Genomic DNA, 21,537 nt, shown 5'->3' with positions numbered 1-21,537 from the left:
GTTATTTATATATTAACGTTCAAAACCCGTCATCTATATTATCATTGACTGACTGAGCCAAGACAGACCCTAGGCTACAATATATTTTTATCCTAAGTTATAAGAACAAATTATAAAATATAAATTATTTTATGTAGTAATAAATAAATTTCAGGAAGGACATGAACTTGGCACACATTTAGATCTCACTTATTTTGTCATTGAAGTCAACAACCAAGGTGTATATAATAATATTGAACATGGCTCTCATTTTACATTTATATTATTGATCGGATAAACTTTATTCAAGAAGGCTCTTTTAAACTTTTAATGGGCAGTTTAGAATAGTAACTTTACAATGGTAATTTTGATCTATAGCTGTAGTAGCGACCAAACGAGCTACCAAGAAGACATCATATCAATAGTCGTTATATTTCATAAATGTAATAATGTAAATGTAAAACCACTATTGTTGAGTATCAACTAATACTGAACCCAAGCTCTAATTTAACTACAATCTGCATAATCTTGTAAAATGTATTATTTTAATATTATAGGGTGGTGGACGAGCATATGAGCCAACTGATGGTAAGTGGTCATCATCACCCATAGACAATGGCGCTGTAAGAAATTATATTAACGATTCCTTACATCACCCCTTTCTTTACCCAATGTGCCACCAACCTTGGGAACAAAGATGTTATATCCCTTGTGCTCATTGGCTCACTAACCCCTCAAAGCGGAACACAACAATACTGAATACTATTGTTTGGCGGTAGAATATCTGATGAGTGGCTGGTTCCTACCCAGACGGGCTTGCACAAATACCTGGCACCAAGTTAAGTTTACTAAGTAGGCATTATTATTTAAGAAGTTTTTAATTTATTTATGTAACATATGTAAAGTGACCTTTGGAATTTTATGATAGAAACAAAACTAAAAAAAGTAATAAAAATAAATTTAAAAAATATAATTTAAAATATCTGTATCAATATTGGTAAGTTGTCAAACTTGCTTTAACTGCGTTTACATGTAAGGGTTTATAGATGAGAATTACATTGAAGATTGCAATTATGAGCGACTGCATCTAAAATTGAACCTTGTGGAAGATTTCTTCGATGTAATATAAATATTTAGTACTAGCTGACCCGGCAAACCTTGTACTGCCTTAATCGAAGTGCTTAAATTAGTCCAAATGTGATGTGCATAGAAACCATTGCACGCAGCGAAACCGGTGAAATAACTGATACTTACATTAAAAGCAACACTGTCAATAATTTTTTCTATATTTTCTATAACACAGGAATCATGAGGTTGTGTGATAAATTGCTATGTCGCTATGATTAAGTCCTTATAACATAAAGTTTGTAAAACCATTTAGTGTAAACTGGCTATACCATAACTTTCAATTTGAAACTCATTTACAATACAAATCAATAAAATATCACTAAATACAACACAGGTAAAATATAGGCGGTCAAGTTTTATTATTATTAAAATATTGTGTAATTTATATTGCTGAAAATGGTCACGTCACAACAATTAGAAGATACTTAATAATAAAGTTTGTCTAAAATACTGGCTATTTAAAAGTGTTCGATTTGATATTGACACATACACTCTGTTAATCAATTTAAAGCTTTCTCATAAACTATTTTTTTTTGTTTTGTTTTGTGGTGACCACGCGACTTATAATTGTCAAGTAAAAGTAGATTCCTCAAACTTCTAACGACTGGCCTTGCGATTTATTTATTGTCATCGCAAATGCCAGGCGCATGGGAAATGAGATTTAATAGAATTAATTATAGATGTTTAAAATCGAATGGTAAATCCGTTGGAATCATTGGTATACGCGGGATCAAGACATCCTTTCCTTTATATTTACCCTTTATGATTGTTGCCTCAATGACGTTTTTCATTATCTTATTTGGAGTGTCTTTATGTGCCGCCACTATTTTGATGATTTTAGGCATGCGTTTAGTTCATTAGCAACAGACAACAGAATCATGGCCCCACCAAAAATATTTTGGTTCTTACGAAGATCTTTCAATGTACTTTCCAGTGCTTCCACTGATCTTTTAAGGGCCATTGTGCATCCGTCCCAAACAATTAATTTGCGTACCTGAAGGATCTTGGCCATTGCGCTATTTTTGGCGATAAATGAATAAAAATAAAATAAATGATAAGAATGATGAGATAGACAGTAAATATCTGAAGTTAGTTAAAATTAATGTTTTTCTTGTACCACCTGTGAATTAATATGTAGTTACAAAGATATAACGATTCTTTTAATTTGATTTCTGAATAACGGGGGCAACATCAAATGTTTGACTAAGTGGGGATTGCCCATGTTACGAAAACATGACTATGGCGTTGATAATGACATCAATCGAACACTGATACTTGATGTTTATGGAGCTCTAAACATCGATGTTAATTGATAACATCGGTGTTTTTTTGCGACCAGAAGAAATTATTAAATTCGAGAAATAGATATAACGAACTCATATGTATCTCACCGCATAACGTTATCGATTTGATCCGGAGTTATTTTATGTACCCGCCAAATTAATACATGTGTATGCGGCAATTCCCTTTTTTGCCAATCAATGGAGTACATATGGAATTACCTCTCCAAATATACATAATTTTACAATTAAATCCATAATTACTTCCAATTTTTGCCGAAAAACACGTGCTGTAATGTCATTACGGTCAGTTGTCGACTGTTCTTCAAATAAATTGTTTTTAATATCATCCCACTACGGATTATATGTTAATGTAATGAACAGATCCGGTCGACCATTTTTCGTACATAAGAAATTGCGTCTTGTGTATATTCGTTCATATGCCGTGGGCAACCAAAAACCGAAGATGGCAATATAGTCAGTCGCCCGATGTCATTTACATTAGCATCATTTGCTATCGCATCTTGCAAATGAATATATACTTCGGATCTTAATTTTGCTTGGTTGAAACGATTAAAATTAAGACGTTCAGTTTCTATTTTGGCAAACATGTCAACGATGTACTGATGATATAGTTTACCACATCTCGAGATATAATTTTGTGTTTGTTGTCGAACCTTCAATCGATACGAATAAAAATTCATGGCACTTACTTTTTTCTGTGTATTAAGATATGAAAATAAATGCAAACGCTGTACTTTTAAATGTTAACCTATTGAAACTGGGAGATGATTGTACTCATTTTTAATTAATACTCACTTATAATTTGACCGCACAATTCCCCGTCTAAAAAGTCTCCATTAACAAAATGACCCGCCATTTATTGAATTCATTTGTTACAAAAAATGTGATAAATGAAGAACCACTCGACCGATTTTTTGCAAACTCCACATAAACCATCTACTAAATAGTCCGAACAAACCCTGTAAATTTGGTTTGGATAGGTGGGCCCTTTCTTGAGTTATTAAGTGACATCGAAAAATGCTTCTTATTTTTATACATATAGATTCGAAAAATAGATGTAACGTGTGATGTATAATCATAGAAAATCAATGATAATTCTCTAATAAATCTATTTCTAAGGAAAAACAAAGTCGTTGTTTTTATTATGTTCCTAGCATTTTTATTGTACTTACTCAACCTTCCCTGGACTTCCACAAATAATTCAAGACCAAAATTAGCCAAATCGGTCCAGCCGTTCTGGAGTTTTAGCGTGACTAACGAACAGCAATTCATTTTTATATATATAGATATAAACTGTTTTCGTATGCCACATAATCAAATGTTTCTTTCCCCCTTTGTGATTTCTATCATGTGTCGTGTCCTTCTTGTGTCTCGATTCTTTTGGTTTTCCACAATGTATAGGTACACATTTTGGTAAACCTTTATTATTAATAAAGGTTTAGGCAATCTATATATAAAGATATATAAAATAACTAGTCCTGACTGACTGAAGGCGCATACTGGGCGTGCTTTCCACGTTAGTCATTCAGCCGCCTCATGGCGGCTGTCGCTGGTGGGGTCGCGGTTGCATGTCCTGGGCGTTCCCGTTGCCTTACCACTCGGCGGCATGGTGGAAACCCGAGGATGGTTTAAGTGGGTTCCTACCCAGGGCCTCCAGCCCTGGCACGGGGCCCTTATGGCCCCGGTTGAGTCCCACATACCCGTCCCGGTCCTCCGGTCGGGCAGGAGGCGTAAATGATTTTCCTCCTCGTAAAACAATAAAAAAGGCGTTAAACGTTTGTATGGAAGTTCGTCAGTTTTTAAGTTAGAAACATGAAATTTTATTTTTGGGATACTGATTAAAAATAAGTCGATATCTATTTCAGCATTTTTGGATATCCTATCCCTAAAGGGGTGAAATAAGGGTTGAAAGTTTATATGGTACTCCGTATTTTTTTTTAAAATAGGAACATTAAATTTTATTTTAAGAATACCGATTAAAAATAAATCAATACCTATTTCAGCGTTTTTGGATATTCTTTCCCTAAAAGGCTGCAATAAGGGTTGTAGCCCGTCATGTTTTTAAGTCAGGGACATGAAATTTTAATTTTGGGATAATGATTAAAAGTAAGTCGATACCTATTTCAGCGATTTTGGATAATCTATCCTTAAAGGGGTGTAATAAGGATTGAAAGTTTGTACCTTAGTCCATAATTTTTTTAGTTGGGGTCATCAAATTTTATTTTTGAGATACTGATTTAAAATAAGTCGATAAATATTTCAGCGTTTTTGAATATTCTACCCCTAAAGGAATTAAATAAGAGTTGAAAGTTAGTATGGGAGTCCACCATTTTTGAAGTTAGATCCATGAAACTCTATTTTTAGAATACTTATTAGAAATGAGTAGATACTAATTCAAGCGTTTCTGCATACCAAAGTGGGTAAAATTAGGGAACAAAGTTAAAACTGAAATCTGTTATTTTTTAAAGTAGAAACATGAAAATTTATTTTTGGGATACTGATTGGAAATAAATAGATATTTATACTAAAACATTTCTGGATATTCAACTTCTAAGAAGGTCCAATAAGGGTTAAAGGTTAGTACGGAAGTCAGTATTTTTATAAGATAGATACATGAAACGTTCTTTTTGGTTGCTGATTAAAAATGAGTAGATATGTATTTATACGTTTCTGGATATTCTATCCCTAAAGGGTTGAGAGTCATATAGTAATCAATATTTTTTTTGTGTAGAAAGATAAAACTGTACTTTTGGGATACTGGTTAGAAAATAGTACATATAGTGTGTAAGCATTGTTGGATATTCGGCCCGTAAGGTTTGAAATAGACGTTGAAATATCGTATATAGGTTAGTTTTGAGGTCAATTTTTAAGTTAGAAGATTGTCGAGCCAATAATGTTACTGAGGGATTTAAGACCCATAAAATTATGCAACGCTTACGGAATCATAGGTACGGCACTCCATCGTAATATCATAGAGGCTACAGTTTTCACTGGATAATAGTTGGATGGATGAGAAACAGTATAAACCCAACGAATATGTTTGATACCTTCAGAATACCTTTTAAGTTCATAAGAGTACAGTTTACGCATAAAGTCAATTAATAAAGTACAAGATCAAATCTTTAAAACGGCCGCAGTAAAACAAAGAGAAGAGTGGTTTTCGCCTGGAAAGTTCTTAATAGCCTGGTCTAGAATGATCTTTACAAGCAGTCTGGTAGATCTAGCCCACGAAAGTTGAACTACAAGTGCTCTTACAAAAGGTCTTAAAGGGACGTAATATTTTAAATTAGTAGTTATTTATATAATTATAAAAATATATAAGCCAGTTAAGGATGTCGATGATTATGTCGAACACGAAATATTTTTATTATTTAGAGTACTGTATATATACATACATTTTTGAGCGTGATAGCATTTTCTATTGTCATAACATTCAGATATTTAATAAATAAAATTTTAACAAAAAGAAAAACCGACTTCAAACAAAACACTATTTTAAAACAAATGAATATGCACGAAAAAGTAATAAAAATAATTGCGTATTCAACATATTTTTTAGAGTCTTCCTGAGTTAAATGAAATGAAAAATATTAGACTACTTAAAAGTCGATTAACGACTATATCATGTAGTTATAGTTATTGGTATATTTGGAGCCGGTGTCAGCCATGGTGCCCTTGCCCCAACAATCAAAAGAAAGAAGCGATACGAGCCCCTTGATTGATCCAGTATATTATTGTGTAAAAGGTAATTTGTAAAAAACATATTTGTTAAAGTATTCTCGTATTGTTTTTGATAGATATACTGTAGGGTTTTATTGGCTCACACCGACTCCAAATATAACAATAATTATAACTACATGATATAATCGTTAATCGACTTTTAAGTAGTCTAATATTTTTCATTTCATTTAACTCAGGAAGACTCTAAAAAATATGTTGAATACGCAATTATTTTTATTACTTTTTCGTGCATATTCATTTGTTTTAAAATAGTGTTTTGTTTGAAGTCGGTTTTTCTTTTTGTTAAAATTTTATTTATTTTTTTGATTTTAAGTGAAGCTGATGTTGACTAACTATTTTTTTTTAATATGGATAGATTAAGCGTTCCGTTTATATGAGTCAGAAACTACTTCGAGGACAATTTCAAAGGAAACTTGCGAATAAAGCAAAAATAGACTTTCGAAAATGCGGATTTAATACGTCACGCGGCGTAAACTACAAGGATCCCTCGAAAGAGCTGTAATCGAACTCAGCAAAAAAACTTTGAAAAAGACCAACTATATTTCGTACATCATATGACATCACATCACATACACAAAATTTGATTAAAGATAGTAAGAAATTCTGTCCCATATCGCACCCTAACTGCGAGCCGTATAGGAGTTCCATCACTACATAGTATAAAACAAAGTCGCTTTCTCTGTCCCTATATCTTTAAATCTACGTAACGGATTTTGATGCGGTTTTTTTTAAAAGATAGTGTGATTCAAGGGGAAGGTTTGTGTATATAATACATGAACAATATAGTAAAGAAACACTGATAATTTTAGAAGTTTGCGATGTGATGTCGTATATAAACAAATTCGACTATGATAATAACATAAACATAACCACATTATGGAAGGTGACTCAAATATCCAAATAACCTATAAATAAAAGATTCGACCGAGTATCGCTAACGTGCTCCTCAGAATTGTTCCGTTCCCTTCCGTTCCGTTACTTTGTCATGGATCCTGTGCTCAGAACCTTACCAAACTTTCACCAAATTACCCTTGAAGTATATATTTTATAATAAAAAAGAATTATCAAAATTGGTTAACGTGATTTTCAGTTATTCACCTATTTGTCGCGCATATACATAATGCAAATTTAAGACTTATGTCGTTTTCACATGGATACTATCATCGGAAAAAAAAAAATAAAAAAATGGGACCCCACGGGAAGCACTACCTTTCAAACAAAAAAAAAATTATCAAAATCGGTCCACCCAGTGAAAAGTTATGAGGTAACAAACATAAAAAAAAAAAAAAAAAAAAAAAATACAGACGAATTGATAACCTCCTCCTTTTGGAAGTCGGTTGAAAACAACGCAATAACAAATATTTTTATAGGATAAAATCATCTCAAAAATAAACAAATAGAGGACGGACAGAAACGAGACAACAGTCTATTATTATTCTTATCATGCTCGAAACGTGTATCACGAATATTTTATTTTATTGATAATTTAGTATAAAATGCTAATGAACTATTGGCAAATTGCTTTATTTAACAAAGCAATAGTATCAATTTTTCGTTTGTTTTCTATTGACATTTCTCGTCTACATCGTGAGCTGCACTAGAAAATTATTATTTTTACATGATATAACAGTAAACGAGTATGTATTAAGTCATTTGGATGAAAATTAAATTCTTTTTTACAGTTTTTCTATATGTATTTAGAATTTTTACGATACATACGTTCTCCGTTGCTCTTAAATCGGAATTTACAATTAAGGCTGCCTCATTGGCGAAGATAGATCGCGAGGTAGCAGTATCAAATTTGGTCTATAATACTTTTCTAATACAGTGTCAACTTTTCATTTTTATTAATAATTTACCTTCGCTTGATGAGGATTTATATAATTATTAATTATATAAAAATTACTTAAGCCGAATACCATGACTGCATCTATACTGAATCTCAAATGACACTTTATCAAACTTTAACTGTTGTTATAAATCCTTATCTAACTTAGAGCGTGTATCACGAATATTTAATTTTATTAATATTACAGTATAAAAGGACATAGAACTATTTGCAAATATTACACACGAATTATCGTCATACAATGACGTCTAAATGTTTATTTGTTTTTACTCTATTAACAACATTATTTTATACTGGAAATTGCGACTGTAAGTTAATACTTTTTTTGACAATATGTTTATAAAGACGGTTCTTTTACAGTTTTTCAACTGACTTCTTCTTTTTTAATATAAAAGACTTGCTAATTACTCATAGAAATTGGCGGTGCGAGAATAGGTATCCTGCAATATTGCATTGTTTGTCTACATTTTTAGTTTTAAGGCAGGAAGAATAATAGAAAAAAATATCGAGTTTTCTACATAACAGATGAAGTCCTATTTACCATATTGTACGCTCGTTAGCTGCCTACTACAAGAAATTATGTTACATCCTTTGTAGCTGAGATAACACAGTATCACTGAGTCAGGAGAACAAAATCAAATTATCATATTCCAGTTTGCAGTACCGAATATATTTTCTTTGTTTAGTCAAAGAAACTAGAAATATTTCAAATTTTTGACACTGACTCAGGGGAATAAAAATAAATTATCATATTCCAGTTTACAGTATCGAATATACTTTTTTTATTTAGTCAAAGAAATTAGAAATATTGAAAAAAATTATAAATATATGAAATAATCGAATTTATTTTTAGATTACTCAATCCAGTTCCCGGTTTCAGAAATAAGAGTTGATGGTAATTAATAAAATAAATGAAATATTGATGAATTAAATTAGTGTGTCTTTGTAATGATCGAGTTTATTTTCAGAAAATCCATGTGACTACCAGTATGGCGAGCTAAATATTGACGGTAATTAACAAATAGTGTTCGTACACAAATTTACAAAAAATATAAAAAAATATTTCAGAATGTAACGACAGATTTATATATTTTTAGTGGATTCGGTTGATAATGCTGCATCATCAGCAAGTGAGTCTTCTCCAACGTTGATTCAAGAAGTTAATGAAAATGACGATTATGACGACGGAAATGTACCGTTTGGTATGTATATTATATAATATTTTTAAATACATATATATACATTTATGAATAAATTGTCTCGTGATGTTATAGCTAGCTAAAATAGCGGCAGAACCAAGGGTACCCTGCTCAAACACAGGCTCAGACTTTTAGAAAAAAAAAATTCTAGTAGATAAAAAAATCCCTGATATGAGACAAACACATTAAATGCAGATTTTAGTTGATTTCAGTTTAAACTTCGTTAAGGAGTTGCAAGCTAAAAATTAGTTCTCTCTTTCAATATTAATACTACTTTACACAATTCTAAGATGCATAAATAAGATGAATAGGTAATAGTTCGCCATAGCGCACCATTATTACGTTTTAAAATATGTGACATAATGGAAAAAATACAGAAATCTTTTTATATTTCTGTAAATAAATTATCAGTAGCAAAACAAGCCCTGATCTTGGAAGTGGCCTTTATGTAAATAATTATTTTTATTTCAGGGTTCTTCTAGAGCATCTTGTCCGAGAATGTAGCAATTTGCAGTGAATAAGAGATATTAATAGGAAAACCCTTGTTATACTTTAAGCTATTTATCTAAAATACGAGCATAACGGTATATTATATGTACGTAACTATCCCAATAAAATATTATAGTATGTAAGAGAGACGTTTCAAACAATATTAAAAAATATATAATTTATGTAAATTTATCCCGTAAATTATTTACTAAGCTCGTACAAATTGCTTCGTCAATAATGTTTTCGTACTAATAATAATAAGTTCGTAATAAATACATTTTCATGCTGTCGTTACAATAAAAAATTAATGTATATAATTAAAATTATTTACACTTTTTAGTGTTATTTTCTCAATTAGAAATTAAAAGTCCTTACTTATCGTATGATGTTGACACGACCAGGCTAGTGTATTTTGGTTACCTCAGTATGATGTCTTATATGTATAATGCAAAAGAGAGCTATGTACAATCTATAAGCTTGGGCCAGCTTAGCCCTCGGCCCGTTAAAATGTAAATTTAAATAAATTACAATAATGGGTGTGGCTTCAATTTGTTTTTTATAATGTAAGGAATGCACGCAAAAATGTAAATATTTTTTTCAACAAGACAGAACAATGTTACTTCAACTTCCCGATTTATGTAATCTCAAAAAATAAAATAAACAACAGTAACTGTTTTGTGAGGAAGTGTATAAATTTTTTACAATAGAATCCCAGAAAATATTCGTTTGCTAAATTGAAAATAATCTTTAAAGAGCTTTTGTATGCTGAAAGATGTTACAAAACTAGTTATGTTTCAAGTGTCGAAAATATATTTATTGTTATAGTATGGAAACTATAATTATAATTATAAAATATTTCATTAACATGGTGTGAGATAGTCATTTCCAAACCGCTGGCAGTTTTTTTATTTAATAAAGATTTTTGACTATGAGTTTTTCTATTGCAATAAATAATTCTGTATTATTTCATTTTTTATTTATTGTAAAAAGTTACACCATCGACTTGTCATTAAACACTGAAAAAAATAAAATATTTAATATGGGCGACATTCGAGGTGATACATCTTTATAGGTGTAAACACCATTGACGTTCAAAAATAGTAACCAGACTAACCTATGTAAAATATAAAATCTTATTTTAAACTAAATTATATAATAATAATAATAATAATAATAATTTATTTCAGACCATAATTTACATAGATCCATATATTGTTAGTAAAAATAAATTAATTAATCTTAATACCTAAATTGGTTAGTAAGTTCACAAAAGCAATTTTACATAATTATTTATGTATGACATTTTTTTTTAAAACTAATTTTAAACTATTCTACTGGACTACGTGAAGTCGTATCCAGTGAGCTAGTATTGGTGAGTCCCAGCGGTCCGACAATGCACGCAAGATGGTGTTGGGACTGTCCCGTACTCGTCGAAGTAAGGACGCGCAGCGTTTGCGCATGATGGAAGCAAAACCATCTGTGATTTATTTATTTATTTATTTAAATTGAGAAAATATATAAATTATATATTTGAGATCGAACTATGAGATCTTTGGAATGTTTAAGAAAATAAGTATATGTAGAGGAAAACAGATATAGAAAAAGGTAGGGGTGTACAGAGCAGATATAAACATAATAAATAAATACAGTCTAATATTAATATATTAAATAAATAAATAAAATAATGTACAGTACCTGATATCTAAAATGCATACATATATGTATCTATCTAATTAAATTCAAATTATAATATACAAAAATTAAATTAATGTCTCGCGAGAAAAAAAAAAACAATAAAATAAGTAAATAATTCTATTAAGAACAGCAATTAAAGTGCAAGATAGTATTGTCTCAGGGAATTTTTAAATGAAGCAAGTGATTGTGCACGTCTTACTTCAACAGGAAGAGAGTTCCACAGACGAATAGCCTAAACAGTAAACGAGTTTGTATAGAATGAGGTCGAATGAGGAGGGATCTTTAAAAGTAAATTATCTTCCGAACGAAGAGAACGATTGTGACTTGAACCTATATATTTGAAATTCTCTTTTAAATAGAGCGGAGTTGAAGGATGAAAGAGTATTGAGTAAAGCAGATGGAGTATATGAGTATTCCTGCGATAGCGAATTGGGAGCCATTTGAGCTTTTTGCGAAAGTCGGAGATGTGATCATATTTACGGAGACCAAATATGAAACGAATGCAAAGATTTTGAAGGCGCTCAAGCTTGTTAAGTTGCTCCTCTTTTAAGTCAACAAAGCATGTGTCAGCATAATCGAGAATTGGTAATAGGAGGCTCTGTGCAAGCGAAATCTTGGTGGGAATAGGTAGAAAGTTACGTCACCTTCGGAGCGACCCTACAGCTGAAAACATTTTTCTGCTTATGTTACTCACCTGTGGTTGCCACGATAAATGTTGATCAAAAATAACCCCTAAATTTTTGCATTCGGTACTAAACGGTAAATCAACACCATCCAAGCGCACAGTAGGTAAGTTCGAAAAAGAAATGCGTGATATTAATTTGGAACTTCCGATGACAACAACTTGACTTTTTGTAGGGTTTACCTTCAATCCAAAAGATTTTGACCACTTAGCAATTTTATCTAAATTTTCATTTACTGAGTGAATAGTTTTAGCTAAATCGGTAACTTTACTCAATTAGTATATTTGAAGATCGTCTGCATACAAGTGGTAGAGAGATGTAATATGAGAGGAGATAAAATTAATAAATATTGAAAACAAGAGAGGAGATAACACGCCACCCTGCGGCACGCCAGCAGTAATAGGAGACCAGTTGGAGAAATAACCGTTAACTCCTATACGCTGCCGACGCCCACGCAGGTAAGAATGAAACCAATAAATTACTTGTGGAGATATGTTAAGAGAACCGAGAATAGCAAGAAGGATATCAAAGTCCACGGTGTTGAAGGCATTACTAAAATCTAGTAATGTCAGCACCGTAACTTGTTGATTATCCATTCCTAGCCTAATATCATCAGAAACATTGATCAAAGCAGTAGTCGTACTGTGACCATGTCGGAAATCAGATTGTAAAGGATTCAGAAGGATATTTTTGGAAAGGAAATAATTTAATTGAGTATGGATGAGACGTTCAAGGGCTTTCGAGAGAAAGGGAAGGATAGAAATGGGACGGTAATCAGAAAAAGAAGAAGGATTTGCTTTTTTTGGAAGTGGTATAATTTGCGCGTCCTTCCAGGAATCAGGATATTCACCAGTATTAACGGAAAGGTTAAAAATGGAAGTGATAATTGGAGAAATAATATCCAGGATAGGGATGATCATTTTACGACTAATACAATCCGATCCAATGGCATCAGAATCAATTGCTAAGATGTTCTTCTTAACATCACACTCGCTAAATTGATTAAAGACAAAAGCAGGAAAGTCGGGAGTAGATTTAGCTGAAAGTTCTTTTAAAGTGTTCCACTTAATTGTAGTATCGAAAGTTTCGGAATGAGAGAAATGTTCATTAAACTTATTTAAATTGAAATTGGAATAATTTACACTTTGAGTAGCTTTTCCAACTCCTAAAGACTTGAGAAATTTCCAGACTTTAGCTGGTTCTTCCTCTTTGGAAACAGATTTATGAATGTGGCGTCGTTAATTGTCTCTACACATCATGTTGCAACGATTTCTCACCTTTATATATTTTAAACGGTAGTATTCAGTAGGATTAGATTTATATTTTAATTTGACCCGATTTTTTTTTCTTGTATTTGCCTTATTTCTTGGGTGAGCCAAGGCGCTGGAAGGTGTTTTATGCGAACTGGTCGAATTGGTGCATGGACATCATACAAGGTTGTTAAAAAGGAATTAAAAATCGTAACCTGTTCGTTGACGGATTCGTAACTTGCAACTTCAGCCCAGTCAAGCTTAAGAGCATCTTCCCGTAGAGCATTCAAGTCCATTCCACCAAAATTACGCTGCAGAAGAATTCTCGATTTAGCTTTGGGTGGCTGTAATTTATAGGATAGATAGAGTAAATCGTGATAGGAAAAAGCAAGGGCAGAGCACTGACCATATTTTATAACATGGTCAATAGAAGAGACAATAATTAGGTCAAGTAAAGAAGGAGTGCAGTTAGGAAAAGTGTGAGTAGCATTCAATGATAAAATTTGCAAATCAGCTCCATTTACGAGAGATTTCAAACGTGAGGCACGATGATCGTCCTTTATGAGACAAGTATTGAAATCACCCATAATCAGAGTATGATTATACAAAGGCTTATATTGATCTAGATTTTTTTTCAAATAAGGGAAAGTAGTCAACGGTGAGACAGGGGCTATAAAAAACTCCCAATACGAGCTTGCCATGGCCAAAAATAACTTCAACAAAAAGGTATTCAGGACCTGCAGTTCTTTGGGTTTCGGACAGGTCAAAACTAGAAAAAGGAATGTGATTGCGAAGGTATATTGCAACACCACCACCTTGTCGGCCTACACGGTCGTTACGAATAAGATTAAAGCCAGGGAGCGAGTAGGAGATCGACGGTAAACAAGGCTTTAACCGTGTCTCAGATACAAGGATAGCATGTAAATTTTTACAGTCAAAGGAAAACAACATATCAGGATAATGTACAGGAATACTCTGTGCGTTAATATGAATTACATTAAAGTTTTTAAAGCTATCAGCAAAATTAGAATTAAGATTTTCACTAAGTGAGGGAATACCACAAAAACTATCATTACTGCTAAATGCATCAGAAATGGTACTACAGGGAGAAAGAGACAGGAAAGTATTGTCTGCGTCTTATAATGCAAGACATACTGCACAATTTATAGTGTTAAATAAGAAACGAAATTAATAAACAAAATAATAATAATAATAAATATATAAATAATAGTAATATTTTCAAAATATAGTAATGATAAAAATAAGTAAATATTATAATATAAATATAAATTATAATATAATACAAACAATTCAATAAATAAATAAAAACAAGAAAATATAATAATCCACACCCGCCGGTTGCTTTGGAAATAACAAAAACAAATTAAAATTAATTAAAGAATAATATCAAAAACATATGTACAAAACACTCATATACCGGCAACAACATTGTTAAACAGTAAAATAAAACATTGTTATTTACACTAAAATAAAATAAAAATAAAAAGGAAGAACTTGCTCAAAAACTAAGAAGCCAGTGTAAAAATTTACAATACTTACGATTTAGTTAATGTCAAATTGTCAATGTCATAATGAATATTTTCAACTATGACTCGCAATATAAACAAATTTCAAGAAATAAGTGGGTACAACTAAAACAAGTAGGAAAAATATTTAAGAGAAGTTGAAACAACTTAGAAATATTTTTTCGATACGCGCTTAGATTTAGGTATCAACACTTTATCACAATTCTTTTGTACTGGAACATTTTGAGGTGGAGACTTGCTGGTTGGAATCAAATCAAGATCCGTTATACATTCAATGTTTTGAACCATCTGGAGCTATAATGTGTATCCATCCGTCGCGACTCTAGCATTTATCGGATTTTGATTTAATAGGCCTATATATTTTAAGTTCATTGGCGAAAATTAAGCACTTACTAAATTTAACATCTTTTGAAATATCATTGATAAAAACTAGGAAAAGTATCGGACCTAGATGAGACCTTTGAGGAACAACAGATGTAGGCACAAATGCAAGAGAAGTATAGCCATGTGTAATAACACGCTGTGATCGATTTTTTAGGTAAGATTTGACCCAACTTAACAGACTACCATGAATACCGTAATGTTCTAACTTTGTCAGTAATATGGCGTAGTTTACCTTATCGAATGCGCTACTGAAGTCAGTATAAATAGCAACTATTTGAGTTTTATCATCAACATTCTTGGTAAGATCATTTACGTAGTTTAAGAGATTACTAATTGTGGACCTATTCTGTCTAAAGCCATGCTGTTGCTCGGATAGAATATTTTTAAAATATTGAGTTATAAGTGGACAGATTAATTTTTCAAAGAGTATTGAAATTGTACTCAATATTGAAATTGGATGGTAGTTTTTCACATTACGCTTATCGCCTTTTTTATAAATTGGTGCTATATTAGCAGCTTTCCATATTTTAGAAAATGTCGCGGATTGTAAGGATATCGAAAATAATATTTTTAGAGGACGCATTAAGTGCTTACGTGTCACCTTTATAAATACTGGAGGAATTCCATCTGGACTAGTACCTTTGCTTATTTCAATGGACTTTAGGGCTTTAGAAATCATTTCTTCCGTTAAATTAATTTTATTGAGGGAGAATTGAGGAAAACACTCAGATCCACTTTGCGTAAAGTTTATATCAGGAGGAGAAAATACTAATGAAAACTGAGAGGCAAATAAATTACAAATATCCTCACCAGTGTGACCTACCTTATTCTCTAGGAACATTTCTTTTGGCAAATCTGAAGAATCCTTCCGATGATCTTTCACAAAGGACCATAATCTCTTTGAATTTTTTAGAATAGATTCTTCTGTAAGATTTAGATAGTTGCTATAACATGAAACTGTTAAGGAATTGACTCTATCACTACTTAATCTAAGATCTAGCTGATTTCTAGTATTTTTATATATTTTGTATCTTGTGAGAATTTTTTTTGCGTTCTGCAAAAAGTTTGATCAAGTTGCGCGTAAATCATGAGGGATATTTTAAATTACGGTCAAGTACAAGTCCATTTCTAAGACAGGATGATGTAAATCGATTTTTGTTAATGGCCTAAGGCTTTCTCTCACGGAGATATCTCCACTGTTACTCAGAATTAAGTCAAGTATTCGGTTATTGTGATTGTTTACATTGTTAAATTGTGACAAGTTATTGTGTGACATAAAATCCACGAATAGGTATCCGAGATTACAGTTATAATTAATAGGAGACATAATATGGGTGTCGTTACATTTATCTGACCAATGTATGAAGCCTAGATTAAAGTCACTTAGAATTATAATATCACTAGAGTGAGATTGCATAACTAAACTAATATTTTCTAGTATTAAGTCCAGTGATGTACTTGTTACTGGAGGAGGAAGATAGAGGACACAAAATAAAATTTCCTTTGAGCCAGGTTCGTCAGACTTAATAGAGACCCACAAATCTTCTAGAGAACTTTCAAAGTGTTCGATTCGCTTAGAACAAAGAATTTTGGAGACAGCTAGTAAGACACCTCCTCCAGATTTGCCAGAGAGTGAAGTCGATGAGCCGTCTCTACGATACACTATATATTTACTGCTAAATACTTCACTATCATGGACACTGTCATCCAGCCATGTCTCTGTACCAGCAATTATATCAAAATCTGATATTAATGAAAACAATCTTGTACATTGGTTTTAGTTTTAAGTCCGCTAAAGTTTTGATAGTAGATCTTGAATGGAGAATTTTACTAGGTATGCAAAATCACTTGAATTTTTTCCTCAGTAAAAATTGTATGTATAAAAAAACGATAGTTTTTGTTTTAGTCAAAAATACTTAGTAGTTTTGATTTTATAGGCATTCAAAGTTTCGAAAAATATCGAGTCCCGCTAACAACCGCGCGCACTTTTTATTATTAAATACACGAATTATGGCAGAAAAAAAATAGTTTTTCGCTATTAAAATCAAAATAAACTTTATTCAAGTAGCCTTTTACAAGCACTTTTGAATCGTCATTTAACAATTAGTTGAAGCTACAATCGGTTGGGAAAGTAAATTCTACCGAGAAGAACCGGCAAGAAACTCAGTAGTTACTCTTTTTCAACATTTAAAAAATACAATCATATTAGTTAAATACAATTATATATGTATGTAATGTATCCTGCCTGGAAACAGGTATTAATTCCAAACTTTTTTATCATCCACAAAATCTTGTATCGAATAATATGCCTTTTTTTACCAAAGTATTTTTTATAAACGATTTGAATTTACGAAACGGCAAAGTTTCCTTTTTTCTCGTGAAATTACAAAAAATAATAATTAAATGTGATCATTTTCATTAACTAACACACTAACAGAAAATTGACATTAGTTGGAGTTTTCTTTCAGAAAGGAATAAATTGCCTCCATCGTCTCGTCTACTTTGTCGACCGTAGGTCGACCTTTAATTATTCCTCTCTTCAGGTAGTGCATGATATAGATGAGAAATACATGTTAGATGGTATCGAGCTCTGCGACGAGATACGAGTATATGCACTATGAATACGCTGTTGTAATCAATCTAATCACTTCATAGCTTTTATCAATTTTTTTCGCGTTTTACATCTTTTGGTATTGGAATTGGTAGTTGTATGTTTACATTTAAGCAAAACACATGATTTCCTACTATTTGGATTGGACATTTTTAAAAGGATTTAGGTATAATATCGACTGCGCGGGCGCGCAATCGCGGACGGACCGAGTGGGCCAGACTGAGCGTGTTGTATAATGACGTCACATCGTCACCGGCAGCCCGCGTTGTGCGTTACAACTTGTTTTACTTATAACTCGGAAACTAATTGACGTATCGAATTATTTCTTTCACTATTATTTTTTATTTTGACAGACAATATAGAGCGCTAATAATCAAAATTAGTGAACATTCTCCATTCTAAGCAGATAAATATACGGACATTATGTAATGTAATTTTTGAAGTGTAAACTTCTATAGTCGCGTCAGGCAAATTTTGGTAGAGGAAAAACTTACAGATTCGCGTCACCGACATGCTCAGACAGGCGCATGCGCGACGGGACGTCTGCTAGGCGCGTTACGCGCTTTTTCGATGAATGAAAATCGTGTGTTCTCGTTACCGACATGTTAATAACTGTATTTCTGTAGCTATGGATACATGTGACGTATTGTGAAACATTAGGTATTTCATATTTTCGTTTGATTATTATTTGAATAGTAAAATTGTAGAATTACTGTGAATACACAATATACATATTATTCCCAATTTTAAAAATAAATAACAGGAAATTGTTTTAAGTCTTCGTATTTAGTTCGACGTTTGAAAATTTTATACCTTTTATTTTCTAATATTTAAAATTATGAAATGCATCACGAAATTAGTATTTCACGGTGGCTGGGACGATTTCTTACTACTATGATTAAACAGATTTCTAGTTGTACTTTTGCCGTGGACTTTGAAATTAAAAAGTTACTTCATGAAACAATAATTTTAAGTTAATGTGTTAAAACTTCAAATACGTTTATTAGTACAAAATCAATGTGGGAATAGAGATAAGAAGAGAACAAATAATTTGATAAATTTATATAAATATCCATACCTCACAAATTCCATGCTCGTCTACAAGAAACGTTCCATATTTCCATATGATATTCCACGAAATCATATATCTAGCTATTAGCCCATCAATACGAAATAGGTTTTATATTCCAGAATCATATACAGATTATAATACCAACCCTCAATACAATATTATTTCACAACTAAATTATATTCCACAATTATATGAATATCCTCAAAATATCCTTTCACGAGTTGATCAAAATAATATTCAAAACATTTGTTCTCAACATAAACTATCTGTGCAAACATACTCTTTTTTTCCAACAAAATTCCAGTGCTCATTGATTATTATAATTTGTAAAAGATTTTCTTGAAAATTACAAGATTTTCATTTGGCCATGTCGGCGATATTTGTGATAGACTGTGTTTTATAAAAAGGTTTTTTTTTTTTTTTTGTCAATAACGATATGACTCCCATTTCGAACGAAGCAGAATGAGCATATTATTGATTGCATTATGAAAATGGACAATACGTTTTATTAGTTGTCGTTTCTATTTCGCCTGGAAAATATATGAGACAGATTCAAAAGTGTTTACTAGAAAATGAAAAGGTTATGAAATATTCGAAAAAAGATTTTGCGAAAAGTATGATAATGTACCGATGATTTTCAGTGGAGATTTATTGTATAATAATATTATTATTGAGTTTATAATTGAAAAAGTTGCAAAATTTAATTATTTTAGCCAAATCGATCTAAAAAGCTCTTATCACCAGGTACCAATTTTGTCATCTGAACGACAATATACAGCATTCGAAGCATGTGGTAAACTTTATCAATTTACAAGAATACCTTTTGGGGTAACAAACGGTGTCGCGGCCTTCCAGCGAACATTACAATACATTATCGATACACAAAAATTAGCAGGAACGTTCGCATATTTAGATGATGTCACTGTTTGTGGTAAGAGTAAAGATGACCACGATAGAAAACTCAATAAATCAGAAATACAAATTAACTCTAAACGAAAGTAAATGTGTCTTTGGAAGCGACTCTATAAATCTTTTAGGATACTCAATATACAATAATACGATTAAACCTGACAATGACCGTCTTAAACCACTATTGGATCTTCCAATTCCTACGGATTTACCAACCTTAAAAAGGACTTTAGGTTTATTTGCTCACTATTCCAAGTGGATCCAAAATTTTTCTCAGAAGATCTGACCACTTATTGGTATTAAGCATTTTCCTTTAAACCAGGAGGCTGTTACATGTTTTAACTCTTTAAAGTCAGATGTTTGTAAATCTACTTTGGTAGTGGTCGACGAAAATGCAACATTCATGGTAGAAACAGATGCATCTGAATTTGCCATTGCTTCTACACTCTCTCAAAACGGTCGTCAAGTTGCATTTTTTTCACGAACTTTAACTGAGTCTGAGTGCAAACATTCTTCTATAGAAAAGGAAGCAAGTGAAATTGTTGAATCTCTGCGTAAATGGCGGCACTATTTAATGGGTAGACATTTCTTGCTTTTAACTGATCAACAGTCTGTAGTATTCATGTTCAATCAAAAACATTCAAGCTAAATAAAAAATGAGAAAATTGAAAGATGGAGGTTTGAACTTTCCAGTTTTAAATTTGAAATTATTTATCGACCTGGTAAGGATAATACAGTGGCTGACGCTCTATCTAGAGTATGTGCTCATATTAATTTTGATAATAGTAAGTTGAAAGAAATTCACGAACTTCTTTGTCACCCTGGTGTCACAAGATTAGCACACTGGGTAAGGACGAAAAACCTTCCATACTCTATCAATGACATTAAACTTATAACTACTTCCTGCAGAGTGTGTGCTGAAATCAAGCCTCGTTTTAATAAAAATAAACATCAACTCATAAAAGCTATTTCTCCATTTGAACGATTGAACATAGATTTTAAGGGACCCTTACCATCTAACACGCAAAATAAATACATGTTAACGATTATTGATGATTACAGCCGATTTCCATTCGCTTATCCCTGCAAAGATATGACTGCAACGACTGCAATTAAATGTTTGAAGGATCTTTTCTTTATGTTTGGCACTCCGCTTTATGTACACTCAGACAGAGGAGCGACATTCATGTCTTCACAATTGAAGCAATTTTTTTACTCTCTTGGGATAGCTTGCAGTCGAACAACTCCATATAACCCCCAGGGGAATGGACAAGTTAAAAAACTTAATCTTAACTTAAACTCTTTGGAGAAACATACAATTATACCTCCGATCTAAAGATATGGAGATATCAGATTGGGAAAAAGCTTTACCAGTGGCTTTACACTCCATCAGGTCACTTTTATGTACTAGTACTAATGTAACTCCTCACGAAAGAATGTTCAACCATGCCCGAAGAACTTCAAACGGCGAATCATTTCCTTCTTGGATGTTAAATCCAGGACCTGTTTTAATGAAAAAGAACGTGAGAGCTACCAAGTACGATCCTATAGTTGAAGTGGTAGAGTTACTCCAGCCCAATCCGCAATATTCGTATGTCAGATTGTCAGATGGAAGAGAAACTACAATCTCTAACAGACAATTAGCTCCACTACCAGAAAATTTAGAAGATTGTAATGAAAATAATGAAATGCAAAAT

This window comes from Vanessa cardui, chromosome 8 (genome assembly GCF_905220365.1).
Source record: "Vanessa cardui chromosome 8, ilVanCard2.1, whole genome shotgun sequence".
Lineage (NCBI taxonomy): Eukaryota > Metazoa > Arthropoda > Insecta > Lepidoptera > Nymphalidae > Vanessa > Vanessa cardui.
The sequence above is the reverse complement of the archived record's forward strand: the minus strand, read 5'-3'. Positions refer to the sequence as shown.